Source organism: Perognathus longimembris, chromosome 8 (assembly GCF_023159225.1).
Source record: "Perognathus longimembris pacificus isolate PPM17 chromosome 8, ASM2315922v1, whole genome shotgun sequence".
Taxonomy (NCBI): domain Eukaryota; kingdom Metazoa; phylum Chordata; class Mammalia; order Rodentia; family Heteromyidae; genus Perognathus; species Perognathus longimembris.
Window position 1 is genome coordinate 18273704 of NC_063168.1, and position 16001 is coordinate 18289704.

At 37.9% G+C, this 16001-nt stretch overlaps 1 protein-coding gene across 1 annotated transcript in view; it reads right to left on the reverse strand.

The window, feature by feature from the left end:
- Ctnna2 (catenin alpha 2) overlaps positions 1 to 12516 on the reverse strand; it is a 1054352-nt gene extending 1041836 nt beyond the window's left edge. Inside the window, exon 1 of the mRNA XM_048352594.1 lies at positions 12358 to 12516. The gene's annotated coding sequence lies outside the window, so the exon portion shown is untranslated. The remainder of the gene's footprint in view (positions 1 to 12357) is intronic.
- Between the last annotated feature and the right edge of the window lie 3485 nt (positions 12517 to 16001).

A 16001-nucleotide genomic window follows, 5' to 3' on the forward strand; every position in this document is an offset into this window, starting at 1 on the left:
GTGCATTGGAACTATGGAAGGGAAAGGTAATACCAAAATGGAGAGACAAATGATAAAAAAATAAATAAATAAACCAAGGCAACAGCAATACTTACAAAACTATATGGTATAAACCAACTGTACAAATCATGGGAGGAGAGGGAAATGGGGAAGGGGGAGGCAGGGGAAAATGAGGGAGAAGGTAACAAGTTGGATAACAAATATACTCGCTGCCTTACGTATGAAACTGTAACCCCTCTGTACTTCACTTGGACAATAAAGGAAAAAAATTACAAGTAGTGTTTTGTATAAAAGGGGTGTTTGGACCACAGTATTTCAGATATAAAAAATGTCTTACTCTAGGTCTGAATTAGAACAAGTGATTTTCAATATAAAATTAGAAAAACCTAAAAAAAAGTTATTATATTTATTATAACCTACAAAAATACATATGTGTATTTGAACCATGATTCACTAACTCAACACACAAATAGGTCACACAAATCAGTAAGGAAAACACATAAAAATGGGCAGTTATTAAATTAAAATATCAAAAATGTAGCATTGAAAAACCATATATAAGAGGTAAATTGAATGATTCCTATATCAACTATACCTGTTGGAAAATGTAAAAAATACAATAATAAAAAAAAACTACATGCATGATAGTAACAAAGACCACACATGAAAATGTTCCTCTTAGGTAAAAGATTTTTATGATCCTAACAAGAGATTTTGAAAGCCCCTATAATTTTTCTTATAAATTAAGGATAATATTAAGTATAATAATAAGTAGCAAGAGTGCTATTTATGAAATGTGAAAGCCATATTATTCTATTTTTCATTAAAAGGGAACAAAGATAGAAACTTAAGAAAAAACAGGATCTATTAGATACTACACCCATACTGCACAATATAGTCATGTTATCAGTACATCATTTATTTCAGAATAACAATAAACATCTTTACATTAGGAGAGTATATAGATCTGACAGGTTAAAATCAACTCAAAAAAGCGAAGATATGAAAACATACTCAGAAGAGAAGCAAGGAAGGGAAGAGAAAGGGAGAGAATAAGAGAAAAAGAATGGGACTGGAGGGGAAGGAGAGGTAAAAGCAAGGGAAGGGAAGGAAAGGGAAGAAAAGGGAGGGGAAAGAGGAAAAGAAAGGGAGTCATTCTATAGAAATCAAGAAAACAAATTCATATAAAAAGAAACGTACCAGGGCTGGGAATATGGCCTAGTGGCAAGAGTGCTCGCTTCACATACATGTTGCCCTGGGTTCGATTCCTCAGCACCACATATATATGGAAAAGGCCAGAAGTGGTGCTCAAGTGGCAGAGTGCTAGCCTTGAGCAAAAAGAAGCCAGGGACAGTGCTCAGGCCCTGAGTTCAAGCTCCAGGACTGGCAAAAACAAATAAATACATAACCAAAGATATACCTTCTATAAACTTGCTGATAAATCTTAACAAATTTAAATTTATCTTGTATTGGCAAAAGCAGAGAGTAATATTTATTATTTATTTTATATCTGCTGAATGAAATGTAAATGGCTATCATTATTTTAAGAATAATTTTGACATTATCTATTAAAATCTGAAATGTATATATCTTATGGCCCAACAACTATAATTCACAGTCTATCCTTTAAATTTTACATTAAGTACATGTGGATAATACACTTTTATAAGGATATTTGTCACAACATAGTTTGAAATTGCAAAAGAGCAGAAACAAACTGAGTTTTTATGAAATTTGTGGTACAGACACAGTATAAAATAATTAGTGTGTGTATGAGTGTGATGTGTATGAGTGTATCTGAGGGTGAAAAGGTGTGGAGGAGGGGTGTGAATGCTACATAAACATAGACCAACTAGTTTATTGAGACAAATTTCCCAGGCTCCCAGTATCAATCTTCTACTCATTACCCAGCCCCTATTTGAAAGGCAAATTAACCCTTCTCTCTATAGGTATCAAAAAACTATAGTCTTTATTCCTATAGATATAATGTCACACAAAAAATAATATAGAAGAAATTTTATTATGTAAAGAAGTTCATAAATATGTTTACCTAAAAATAAGATATAAAATTATATAACCTCAGGTGCTTTCATAAGACTTCACTTAATAAAACTATACACACTTGTATGAGAAATGGGACAAACTCGAAATTCACCAACTATTCACTTGATAGTTGATTGATTGTTTTTAACTTGTACCGTTCTCTTTGTTGTTACTTTCTAGATATTCTACCATGTGAAGTATTACTGTGTATGTCCATGTCAAGGACAGAACTTGTTCTTTTTCTAGAACAATGCATCTCCTGTTTTCGAATTCTTGAGATGCTTCTATGTAGATAATGCCAGTGTCTCACTTTTCAGCTGCTCACTGAGCAGTACTCTGGGGAAGTGATATCCCCACCTTTCCCACTGCTGGGCCCATTGATCACATCTCCCTGCTGGGTCAGCTTTGTCCCAATCCCCAGAACAAGGCAGAGCTGAATTGAAAGGTATTAATGTGAGGTCATCCTGTCCTCTACACTCATTCTTGCCCATGGCTAGAGTGACTTTTCCCATTCTGTGTCTGTTTGGATTTTTTGACCTATGCTGCTACAGAATCAGTACAGTGCATTACTCACTCTATCATATTCTGCCCAGTATTTAATGCGTTAGGTCCATAGATTACAGCCACTACTAAACTGTCAACTATGAGATCAAATGCTGTATCTTACCTATGGAGCCAGGAATTGTCCCCACACACACACACCAAAAACGTCAAACATTGTAGTAGCTTGTAGGAAAGCATTTAGTGAATACCTATTACAATTGTTTGACCAGAAATCTGCTTGGATTTGTTCAAAGACAGAGAAATTCAAAGATGATTCAATCGGCAAACATTTAGGGAGGAATTTCTGTGGACTCAGGATTCTGTGTAGCACAGAATAACAGAGAAAGGGAAGGTGGGTCCTCTCACTGAAACAGTACCTAGAGGGGCTGCAAACACCTAAACCACATGGAGACTAATGACTGTTCTTGGCTTCTCATTTAACAAGGAAAACAGGAAAAATCTTCTTGCCTGAGGTCCTGATTTCACAGATGGGCAAACTGCAATTGAGTTTGCATGCCTGGATTCCAGGCCATGGCCAAAACTGACTTTCGTCTCCTGTCTCAACTCCAAGGACTCCACTGTGCTTGGCACTGCTAGTCACTATTTGCATGCTTGCTCACTTTAAATTGTTCCCTTGGTTCTGGTCTCCCTATCCCTCCAGTTTGTGTTCTGGGATTGCATCTAGATTTCTTCGTTTCTCTTTTCTGAGGGTAGGCACCCTCAAATTACTTCTGCACACAATTCTGCCCTAATGAGATGAATTCCAGCTTTGCTTCAACCTGACTCCCACAGGACTGAGAACACAGTGTCAATCCTCTAAATCAAATTGTAACAAACACTGACCTTGCTACCCTAACATTCTTTTCTCCCTTTCTTGTTCTCCACAAAGTTGCCATTCTGATCCTCTTATCCTCCAGGGGCTCTGTCCACTACAGGACTGAGTGAAAGGTTCACTCTAGGGAGCAGAGGATCCTAATTCTAGCTTCAGGCTGTCAGTCACATTCTATTCCCCTTGCTGTTGACTGAGCAGGAGATAATCGTGAGATCCAGTGCTGGCCAATAAGAACATAGAGGACTCTATAAGAACTTGAGGCATACATTTCCTCACATTTCAGGAAGCAGCCCTTCTCTATGATGGTGTGCTTGGTACTAAAGTAGCCATCATACCACAGATAGAGTCAACATACAGGGTGAAAAACCATGAAAGGCACACAAAGGGCAGGCTAATCCCATATCTAACTCCTGATATACAGCTTTACTATTTCTTGTTCCTTTCTTTTTTTTTTAAATAATTACTTACTTATTGTCAAAGTGATGTACAGAGGGGTTACAGTTTTATACATAAGGCAGTGGGTACATTTATTGTACAATTTGTTACCTCCTCCCTCATTTCCCCCCTTAACCCCTCCCTATTTCCCTCCCCCCCCCCATTGGTTCACCCCAAACGGTTTTGTAAGTATTGCTTTTGGAGTCGTTTGTCTTTTTATCCTTTGTCTCTCAATTTTGATATTCCCTTTCCCTTCCCTAGTTCTAATACCAGTATATACAGTACCCAGGGTACTCAGATGAGATACAGTGATAGCGCGGGGACAACCACAGGAAAGGGATCTTGTCACTTTCATAAATCTTTTCAAATACATTTCTTACTGTATCCAGTTTTCATATATTAATTTTATAAAGCACATCTCTAACACACACACACACACACGCAGCAGCAGCTTTATTTCCTATTGCAAAGAAGTAAATTTACAATGGAATTTGTCAGATATTTGTGTTGGTTTTAATCTGAAACTTTTGTAAGGGAAGCAATTATTAATTAAAAGGTTTTATACACATGTTTTCATTTCACCCAGGAATAGCATTTCTAGGTCATATAGTAAAAGGACACTTAACATTAGGGGATCTGCCAAATTCTTTCACAAAGTTTCATAGTCCACCAGCAATTTGTGACTACTACAGTTGCTTCACATCCTTTGTCAAATTGGGTATTGTCGGTATTTTATGTAGCAGTTCTAGTGTCCATATAGTAGTATCACATTGTGATTTTAAATTTGCATTACTGTAAGAATTTATTGATGTGTCAGGTGCAGTGAACACACCTGTCATATTAACCACTCAGGAGGTTGAGATCAAGAGAATCAAAGTGTGAGGACAGGCCAGACAAAGAAGTTCATAAGACCCTATCTCAACAGAAAAGTCTGGACATGGTGGCATGAGTCTGTCATGCCATGATTTAGTCTGGCAAAGACAAAAGCAAGAACCCAAGTCAAAAATAATCAAAGGAAGATGAGCTGTAGGTGTGACCTAAACATTCTAGCTATCTCCTACCAAGTGGGAAGCCATGAGTTGAAACCCCAGTATCACCAATAATAAAAAGATAAACACTGTATCTTGTGAAAATTTGTCATTTGTACATTATTATGTGTGAAATACGAGATATTTTGTGTGAAAATCAGATATTATGTTCATTTTCCCCAATTAGGCTGGCTGTTTTCTATAAGAAATAGAAATAATTTGTCATAAATTTTAGCTAAAATCTTTTGTTAGATGTGCTAAAAGATTGAGATATAAAATATAGAAAATCTCATGTCATTAGAAGAGCAGAAATGTTATTTTTTACCTTAATAAATTTTAATTACTTTTCTATCAAATTTTGTGGTTACTACTTTAGGGTCATCTTTCTGAAAATAAAACTTAGCCCAAATCAAAATCACAAAAGAGGAGCTGTGGCCCAAATTGGTAAAGCACAATCTTTGAGCCGACCTCAGAGACAACACTCAGGCTGATGAACAACAATAAAAAAGGAAGATAAAGAAAAAAAGAAAGAAATGAAGGAAGAGAGCGAGGGAGGGAGGGAGGGAAGGAGGGTAAAGAATCCTCTATCATCATAGTGAACAAGACAAGACAAGCTCAAAAAGCAAAATACTGTACAATGTGTACAAGTTAGACCTAAATGTAATACACTTATATATTTCCATCTACCCCAATCTCAAAAACATTATAGTCAATGAAGGAAGGAAATAGAAATGAATATATCTTCTCTGGAATTACCTATATTAATTTTTAAATTGGGGAAAACCTATAGGCTCTGAAGTAGATCAAAACCAAAAGAAGACTGTGAAGCAAAAGAAATAGTCTATATTCAGTTGTAGTGCAGGTTAGACAAGTATGTTTGGCAACACACAACATGATTAACATATTATTTACTTAAACTAGGTGTGTTTTACTGATTTATTAATATAGCTCAAACACTCAAATTGGAAATGCGAATTTAGAGCTAGATTGTTAGGAAAACTAGCTGCAACAGGGAAAAGATACATCACTGAAGTTAGTAGGTAACCTTTTTTATTAAAAAAAATAGGACATAGTGAAATCTAAATCATTATGCCTTGAAATTATAAGAGAATCCCACATGTAGAATTATAGCATTTGATAGCTAAAAGTTTATGTATCATCTAGTCCAAGTCACATAAAAAGAATATAAAATTAATATGACTTGTAGAGCTGAAGATTTTGTTAGCTATATAACTCATTAATTACCTGGTTTAAAATCTAGAGGAAGAACCGAGATTTCTAGTTCAATGTACTTATAAAAGAATCACCTCAGCCAGGTGCTGGTGGCTTATGCCTGTAATTCCAGCTACTCAGGAGGCTCAGATCTGAGGATTGCAGTTCTAAACTAGCCTGGACACAAAAGTCCATGAGTCTCTTATCTTCAGTTAGCCACCTACAAACCAGAAGTGAAGCTGTGGCCCAAAGTGGTAAAGCACAAGCCTTGAGCAGAAAAGCTCAGAGGCAACACCCAGGCTGATGGCCAACAATAAAAAAGGAAGAAAAAGGAAAACAAAAAGAAAGGAAGGGAGGGGAGGGACAGTTGGGGGGAGGGACAGAAGAAGAAAGGGGAGGAGGGAGGGTAAAATATCCTCTATCATCAAAATGAACAAGACAAGACAAGCTCAATAAAACAAAATACTTTATCATATGTGAAAGTTAGACCTAAAAGATATACATTCTCATGGACATGTGGAGATATAGGTATATTTACTTGGATGGTTTAACATACAGCATGAATATAACTAAGGAATTAAAGGAGATGAAGACCACAGAATGGAATATGGAAGTAGGTAACTTTGCAACATATTCAAAGTGTGAATGAAGGCAGCATAGAGAAACTCACTGACGGGTGATGATCAGTAGGGCGTTGGAGGAAGAAAGTAGTTTTTCCATAGGTAAGTACTAGCTGGGGTTTATACTTGTGGGGAGCATAAAGCAGGTGGAAATAATCATTTGCAACTAACAAAATAGAACAATGAAACCTGTTGGGGATGTTTTTGATGGCTGGAAGCAAGGAGTGTGATGGAGTGGTTGAAATTGATTGTAGTACTGTGTGAAGATGTAGTAGTGACATGCATCACCCTCTCTTTTCTTTATCTAATAGAAACCCTAAAAATAAAGTATCACCCACAACAGATATTGAAAAATATACAGTTTGAATGAATCCATGCTAGGCATTATAATAATAGCACAGGAGTGCAAAAGTGAAAAATGGATATATTTCTAAATTGCTTGCCCCTCCCCATAAACTGAGTGGTAACTCTACAATTATGTTACACCTAGTCCGAAAAGCACTTTAAGACATCCAGATCTTGCAAATACTTATGATATTTGTATATCCTTGCAGAGAAATAAAATGATGTTTAACAACTATTTCAAGCTCTGTGAATTTAATGGATTTGGGTGAATAAATTTTTACCAAGCTCTCATTTAATCAAAATTAAGAAAAGGGAGCATCAGGTCCCATTTTTTTATTCACTGTAACTTCTGGGTAAATAGCAGAAAAACAAACTAAGAAACATGCTTCCACCAGGAGTTAATGGCTTTGGTAATGAAACATCAAAGGATCATTTTTAAAAAATACTTCCGTTTACTAGAGATACTTAAGAGTTGCATAAGCCTAATTTATACAGCACAGATACAAAAATGAAAAACAAATAATTCATTCTCTCATCCATACTCTGTATATATTGAAGGTAGTAACTTTCAATGTATGGGGAACACAATTGTGTTTCTCTATTCCTGCTGATGTTTGTTGTCCTTCTGCCTGAAGAAACTTGTTCTGATGAGTAGTTATTACTGCATGCACAGACCAGACCTCTAAGTTAAAATAAATAATACCTATTTCATGGAAAAGCCCCCTGAAATCAAACTCAATAAATTGAAACAGTTACTATGTGTTTTTATAATGTGTCATAAGGATATAATGAAAATAGACAAAGAATGAATATTTGTGGTAAAGGTAGAATTCACCTTGGAAATGAATGTTTGCCTATAGAAAAATAAAAACACATAAAATTAAAATTAAAAAAATTCTGTTGCCTAAAACATAAAACTGACCAGGTGTTATATATCTGTAAATATTGTGATGCTAGTATATTAGACTTTGGAAATATAGTTGTTTATAGCTAATATAACCTAAGGTAATATTCACAAGATCAATTGTGTATATTATTAGAACATCGAGAATAAATATATGGAAATCTTTGCACTATCTGGGAAAAAATAACAAGAACAATGTCTACCTATAAAAATAGATTAAGCACAAATACTGTAAAACTGCTACTTTGGAGTTATTGATAAAATTTTCTGGGACTATTTGTGGATGAATGCCTTCAATTTCCATCACTTATGCTGTTGGATAAATATTTCATGAAGAATATTTTGAAAATACTTTATGAACCTCAAGTAAAACTAAGGTGAATGAACAGATGTAGTCAATGTGCACGTCATCCCAATCCAAGTAGATATTTAGCTTGATCAGTGAAAGCTTCCAGATGATCAGACCTTCTGTTGTCACCACATTAGTTTCCCAATAATACATCTGAAAGCATAACCTATTTGAAATAAATAATAAGCTGAAACACTGAAAAGAAGGAGTTTTGGTAATTATTTAAAGCCAACACTGAAGTAAAAATTAAAGTCCCTGGAAATATAATTAGCCTAACAAGCTTGTGCTTCCTAGTCATCAAAATAAAATAGTATTTATTCTCCAAGATACATTTCTAGAATATCCATGGGAAATGGGAAACCCAGAAAGAGTTATAGTAGTCATAATAGTCCAACAAAGGTCAAATTTTCACTCAGCCTGGAAATTTAAAGAACAAAAATAAAGAAGTATACGCAAGGTCTTTACTGTGACACAGAAGTCAATTTTTATGTCTGGCAGTGGGGTGTTGCATGTGACAAAAAGGTAAAACAAACCCCTTGAGGAGCTGATTTCTCTGTGCCAAAATTCATCCCACTCTACAATAGGCTGTCTGATCCTAAATGGTAGCACAGTCACCAGGACTCCATGTTTAGCATAATAACTTTTATGTGTTCATCAGTATGTCAAATATTCCAGTAAACAAGAGGTTCAAAACACTCCAGGCTTCCTTCTCTACCCCCCTGCTTTTCCTGGGCCCTGGAATCCACAGCATGAAATTCTTCCGCCCCCCCCCCCCCACCTCCCCGCCAGGATCTCTACACTAACTCCAGCACTACTTCTAAAATACAATTGTTTCCTGATCACACAGACATCTGTCCCTTTCAGAATTTGTCTAATACTTTCGTGTTTTCCTATCATCCTAATACATCATCATATACTATCTTGAAATGTTGATAAATCTGTTTGCTTAATTATAATAATGATTACACAATACAAGCTTTGCTTGCAGCAAATACTGTGCCATACATGCCTAACCTTTAAAGTCAACCTATGAATCAGAGCATACTGTGATTCTTATTTTTGTAGATGAAGAAAAAGACTTAATGGTATGGAAGGGCACAGAGCCCATAACAGCAAAGCATGTATTAGCAGCTGAAACTGCCTTCCATAGATCTTGCTCCAATGTGAAACAGGACCTCATGCAAATATCTGTTACCATCAACTAACTACACTAAGCTGAGGTTCAAAACTGTGCCTTCCACTTCTTTCTCCTAACTCCCAGTATTTCATATTACTTAGCACAGCTTTCCATAGGTGTTAGGAGCTCTGAAGGAGGAAGGAATAAAACATGTGTCCAGAATATATCCTTAGGGCAGTACATAGGCATTCTATTGGTCTTTATTTATACCATTCCTTCTTATATCTTCAGTCAACTAAATGAAAAACCTCTAGAAATGAAAAATTTAAAGGAAGCCAATCTTCATGTGTAAATTAGTTTAATGGTTAGGGTGAAAAGCTGCTATTTAAACACACTAGTTTGTCATTAGTTTTCTGCTTAATTTTATTCACCTCTTTAGAATATTGTAGTAAAAATGTTTGATTTCTAATTCTTTAATAACTTTATTTTTTAACTAAGTGGAAGAATAGCTAAAAAGGAAACATCACTAGTGACTTGTTTTCTATGTAGTAAGTACAGGACTGAAAACTGGAACATGCACTCTCATTACTCTGTGCAGACAAACTGCAATGAACAAATAAATAAATAACCAAGCCAGTTTGTTTTTTTCTGCCCATGGTCACAACAGTGAAGTCCCACAAAGAAAGAGGAGAGAGGATGATAGGGAGTAAAAGCAGATCCATGTAAATTAGGACAAAACTAACTTATTCCCAGGTACAATTCATACCCTTCATACCACCAACCATCACAAGCAATAAAAACAACAGACATACATCTCACACATCTGCAAGTCCACTGTTAAGTACTGCACCCATTCAATGACATTCAGGCTTGACCACAACTCTGCATGAAGATATAAGTAACTGATAATTCAACCAAGCTTCTGTCTCATGGCTAGAGAATCAGCCAAGCCATTAATGGAATTGCAATCCTATGCAGAGAGTTAAAGGGGAAGAGTCCCATCACCCCAATAGTGTACACTCCTCATCACTGGTGTAGATGATAACTGTGCTGGCACTTCAGCAGATCTGCACTTAAGAAGGCAAGTCTCTTCATCACAACTCCTACTTTACATAGTCATAAAAATGTAAACTCACATATTATACTACTAGCACATGATAATTTAAGTGAAAAGAAGAAATATCAATAATTTACTCCACAGCATAGATTTTTACTGGCAGTTTCAACAGTAAATCTAATTTTTGTTCTGATATATGCATGTGAATAGATGTGCATATATTTATATGTTCTTTAAGAACAAAACTTACATGTTCTATAGAAATACTAATCTGGATTTTACCATTTTTAGAAGGCTATACATAGGACAAAATAGAATAACTAGTTGTTGTTGTTGTTGTTGTTGTTTTACAGATTTACAGGCTCAGCTCCTTCTGATATAACAAATATACTAAACCGGCATTAGTGTGCTGCTATGAATAAACTTTTTATCATCAATGATTGCAAAAGGGAGAGTTATCGTGTGTGTGTGTGTGTGTGTGTGTGTGTGTGTAGAGATAGAGATTGGCATGTAAGCTAAACTGTAGCATTTTGTGGAAATAAGTGATGAGAAGCTAACTGAAAATTTAAAAATTTAAATTGCTAACAATGACCCCTGGAAGTAATTCAACTTTTTTCAGAGTGTAAGCCATGGACAGACAGAACCATACAGCTTATCTTTCTTCAAACATCTTGAAGATTCCTATTAGGTAGAAGGTAAGCACTCAGGGTATCTGCTAAAGCCTAAGAAGCACCTAATGCTACCAAAATGATATGTTTACAAGCCTGTAGACTGTCTAACCATTATCAGTGTCCTTTAGAAGTTAACCCATGATGAACCACAGTGCATCACTTCCACCCCTCTGCTTCCTATTTCCCTGAACCAGTCTTCCTAGGTGTTTTCTATGCTGAGCCAAACATTTCATAAATAAAGCTGTAGTGCACAGCATTAAAGTTTAGAGAGTTTCTGCCTCTGAAGTAGGTAGTAACAAGACCAAGGACACAGGGTTCGATTCCCAGCTAAATATTAGGCGGGTGGTTTGAAAATGTCAATTCAAACAAACCTATGGGGGTGGGGGGGGGGGTAAAAAGAATACAAGCTTACACTGCCAACACCCTTCCTCTCCCCTCCCTTCTTTCTCTCTTGTTGTCTTCCTCTCTTCTGTTTCCTTGTGGTTTCTCATGGAGATGACAATCACAGCAGAGAAAGCTGGATTACTGTGACATATAGTGGGAATATGCAATTCCCAGAAAGGAAGAAAAAAAAAAGAAGAGAGAAAGAAAGCAGAAAGAAAGAAGCTGACAAGCGAAGGGGTGCTGGCAACATGTCTAAGTGAAAACCCTCCCCGCCCCCACCCCATACAGCACAAATCTATAGATTCCTCCTGCTAGCTTTCCTTCCAGTTCCTGGTACTCTGTCCAACTTGGCCCTTCATCTTAGCAATTTAGAGAGCGGCAGGGCATCCGCTGTGCAAGAGTGTCTCTCTGGGTACACAAGCCCAATTTTCTGGGAACCCCTGAATCCGGACAGTTGTAGCAGACGAGGATGCTCTCTCACCCTCCCACCCAGGAAGGGGAAAAGATAGAGAGGCGGGGAAGCAATGAGGATGAAAGGGAAGGGATGCAAAGCTGAGGGAGTCTGAAAGGAAGACAGGAAGAAAGAAAGGGTGGGAAGGAAGTCGGGCTGGGAGAGAGGAAGAAAGGGATGAAAGAAAGGCTGGAAGGGAGAAAGGAGGGGAGAGGAGAGAGGGATGTTGGGAAGGATGCGGGAGGGAGCATTGGGGAGCGGAAAGGAAGGGGAGGATGGAGAGGATGGGAGAGAGGGAGGGAGGCGGGAGGGAGGGAGAGAGGGAGGGAGGCAGGCGAGGATGGAGGATGCTCTGCCCTGACTCACCTCTGTGGGTCGGTGGGAGTTTCTCTCCTCTTTCTTGCTGATTTCCAGCAGCTGGAGTGCTAACCGGGGAAGAGGCTGGAGAGGCAGCTGGGGACAAGGGCAGCTGCTGCAGCCGCCTGTGGCCGTGGTGCGGTGCTGCCTGCTCTGCCAGCCCGCCCGGGTCTCCGCCTCACTCGGGGCTGGCAGCGAAGCCGCTCCCCCCTCCCCCGCCCGCCCCGCGTCCTGCCCAGGCGCGCGAGCGGCAGCGGCCTGGATCACCGCTAGGGGAGGCGCCCAGTGCGCAGGCGCGGCCGCTCGCGGGCCGGCGCGTCCCCGCGGTCCTCCGGGCTGTGCTAGGCTGAGGGGTAGGCGCTGGAGGGGGACAGAGGGAGGCGCGCGACCTGGAGGCGCCCAAGGGGCGGGGCCCGAGGGGCGGGGCCGGCTCCATGCTGCAGGTGGGGGGAGGGGAAGACAGCCAAGGGGCACCGCGGAAGGGCGCAGGTGCCGTGTCCATGACAACCGCGTTCCTCTCCCGGGCGGGGACCAGAATATGAATCTCTGGGAGCAGCCAGGGCCTGATGGGAGGAGGGTCTGGCTTCCAGAGCGGTCTGCTGGTGGCAGAAGGATGCGAGGCATCGCAGAGGATTATTAAAAGCAGGGTCAGCCCCTCAGGGCTGGGCAGGAGGGGCGCGGGCCCCAAAGCTGCAATTGTAGTGACTGACGGGAGAGGAAGATCTGTTGGGACCTGGAGCTCCCCGGATGGGAAGGAGACTGCACTTGAAAAGAATCTGGAAGAAGATGAAAGTGTTCAAAACGAATGGAATATCTGCCTATTTGACAAGCAAGCCTTTGTTGGATGCTGCCTCTGTGGAGGAAGGCATTGTGCTTCTTTTATCTGTACCAGGCACTCAGGCAACTTCAGATATCCAAAATGTTTAAGAAACAAGTGTGTCCTCCAGGAGGCTAGCTTTTAGCTAGGGAACTTAGAGGCAGGGCATGGGCCTCACCAGGCACAAGCAACTGGGGCTTAGGATGATGGAATCAACAGTTAAAAGAGGTGCTCAGACCGCGAAATGATACAAAGCAATAGAAACACAAACACGTGTGTCTTTGTTCTGCCATAGTGTCAAATGACACTTTTTGCTTTGCTTTAGATAAAGAAAATAAAAAATAAGTCGAAACAAACCCACTGCAATTTGAAATGGCAGTTGAGTATGAATTTGCAACATACTATCTGTCTGGTGTCCTCACAAAAACATAGATGCTTTTGTTCATGCCCATATATAAACAGCTTTCTCTCACTTGCGCACATGTTTAATGCTCTTCTCCATGGACTGTGTAACAGTTTCTTGCTTACCAAGTTGACATCCACAGTCATTGGGAAACTATGTCATATCATTACCAAAAAATTCAGGTATAATATTCTCTCCAGGTTATGAATTGAGGGTCTTTCCTGTCTATTTTTCTATATCCCTCGTTTAGTATCATTCTGGTATTTTTCCATTTTCACTACATGCTTCAAATTTTCTGGGGAATAATGAGCATCATTCACCAAATATAAGCCTTAGAAAAATTCTATAAAAATGTTTCAGGACCATGGACAGTAACATTATACTGTTCTTCCCATCACTTCAGATTCAACCTATAGAAACTGGTCAAAAAAACGTTACAGTGCAAAAACTAAACAAACGCAGAGTGGGGAAACATTTGTGCCAAAAGATATGATAAGAGTGGTAAAAGGAAATGTGTCATGGAAATAGATACGAACCTAAAGTGGATAAACGAGGATAGTTTAGCCCTAAAACTGCTTCAGTAAAAAGATACTTCATACAAAACTACAGACCATGCTCCTAGAAACAGGAGACATCACTAACTTTACATGTTCCAGGATTTTAGAAAGAGTAGAGTAGACCCACCAAAACGAAGTAAAACACTCAAAGCACTGCTATCTTTTTGTTGTTATTACTGTGATTTTTCATTCCATAGTCACATTGGAGTGAATAAACAGAAAAATAAAAGGCAAGGAATAATGAGAAAAGTTCCTGTCTTTTAAGTTAATATACACAGCAACTGGCATACTGAATTTAAAAAACCATTGCTCAACCACTTGGAGAATTTTTTTAAAGTTAAGGTGGTTAAGGTATAATTTTTAAAATTATATTAGTTATGCCTACACTTATAAGATTTAATTGGAAGTAGAAACAAAAATATTGTAAAACATCTTACCAAATGGGATACCCTTGTTTGCCTTTTTTCTGTCATTTGTAATGATTTTTGAAATGGTAACATTATTGAAACAATTAAAAGCCATTTTTGTTTGTAAACATTTTTACACAGTCAAAACTAGAAATAATTTTAAAATAGCAAAATAAAAGTGCTGATTTTGTCATACCATTGAATTCTTTTGAGACTGCTTGTGAATCTTACTCTCTTCCATTTTCTTGACTCAAATTCTCTCCACTGTAATGAAATAAACACCTACTTAATCACAATAAGAAAAGCAAGCAATGTTTTCCTTCTCCCATTCATATTAAATATTCATGCCAAAATTTAAAACCAAGTATTGTTAAATCAACAGTATTATGTTCAGATGGAAAAGAGACTTTGTGTAATTTAGCTACAATTTAAATTCCAATAGTATGACATCTAGATTTTTAGTAAAAACTATTCAGCTCAATATTGATAAACTGTTAAATTTTTCCCTAGAATTTATACCTGCAAATGTCAAGACTGTATACATTGAGACCCTCATTCAGTTAAGAAGATAGGGTATTTGTGACAAGAGAAAAATCCAAAAACCCATATTAACATATCATCATCACCAAAACCCATTGTTTAGAGTTATTTCCTATTTTGTTGTTCTGCAGGTTTTTGGAAATACTGTAGGAACATATTTCCACTATAGTAGCACAGAATAGTTTCACTGCCCACCCCTCAATTCTCTTCCAGTCATCACTTTCTTCAGCAACCCCAGCAACCCTTTGGCTTATACTTGTTTTTGCCTTGCCAAAATGCCATGTAGTTGGAACCCTGATATATATATATATATATATATATATATATATATATATATATATATATATATAGCCTTTACAGGTTTTTCTTTCACTTATAAATATGCACAGAGATATACAACCATAATCCTAGCTACTGAGGGGAATTTATATGAAAATTCTTGTTTTAGAAAGCCAATCTTGGCAAAAGAGTCCACAAGGTCCACCTCCAAAGTACCCAGCAAAATACTGGGCTGGAGAAACAGCTAAGAGGTAGAGAGCTAACCAAGCAACTGTGAAATATGGAACTCAAATCCCAGTTTTCTTTTTAAGTTTTAGATGGGGGGGGGGGGCACGGAAATATTTCTCCATCTACTTTTTTTCTTAGCACTGAACAATATTCTGTTCCATTATCTGGATATATCAAAGTTTATTACAGAAGGGAACCTTGGTTGCTTTGCAATTTGGAGAATTGTGAATTAAGTGGCTTTTGCAATTTTTTCTTTAAGATACTTCTACACATATAGGGCCTTGCTTCTGTATTTGTTATATCTTATATGATACAGATTCTTTCATGTTTAAAAGAAGAAATAGAAAAAATGTAAACTCACTTTGTTGTTTTTATGTACTACTTTAACTTAAAAGTTTAAAAAACTTGGTATAAAATGCTTG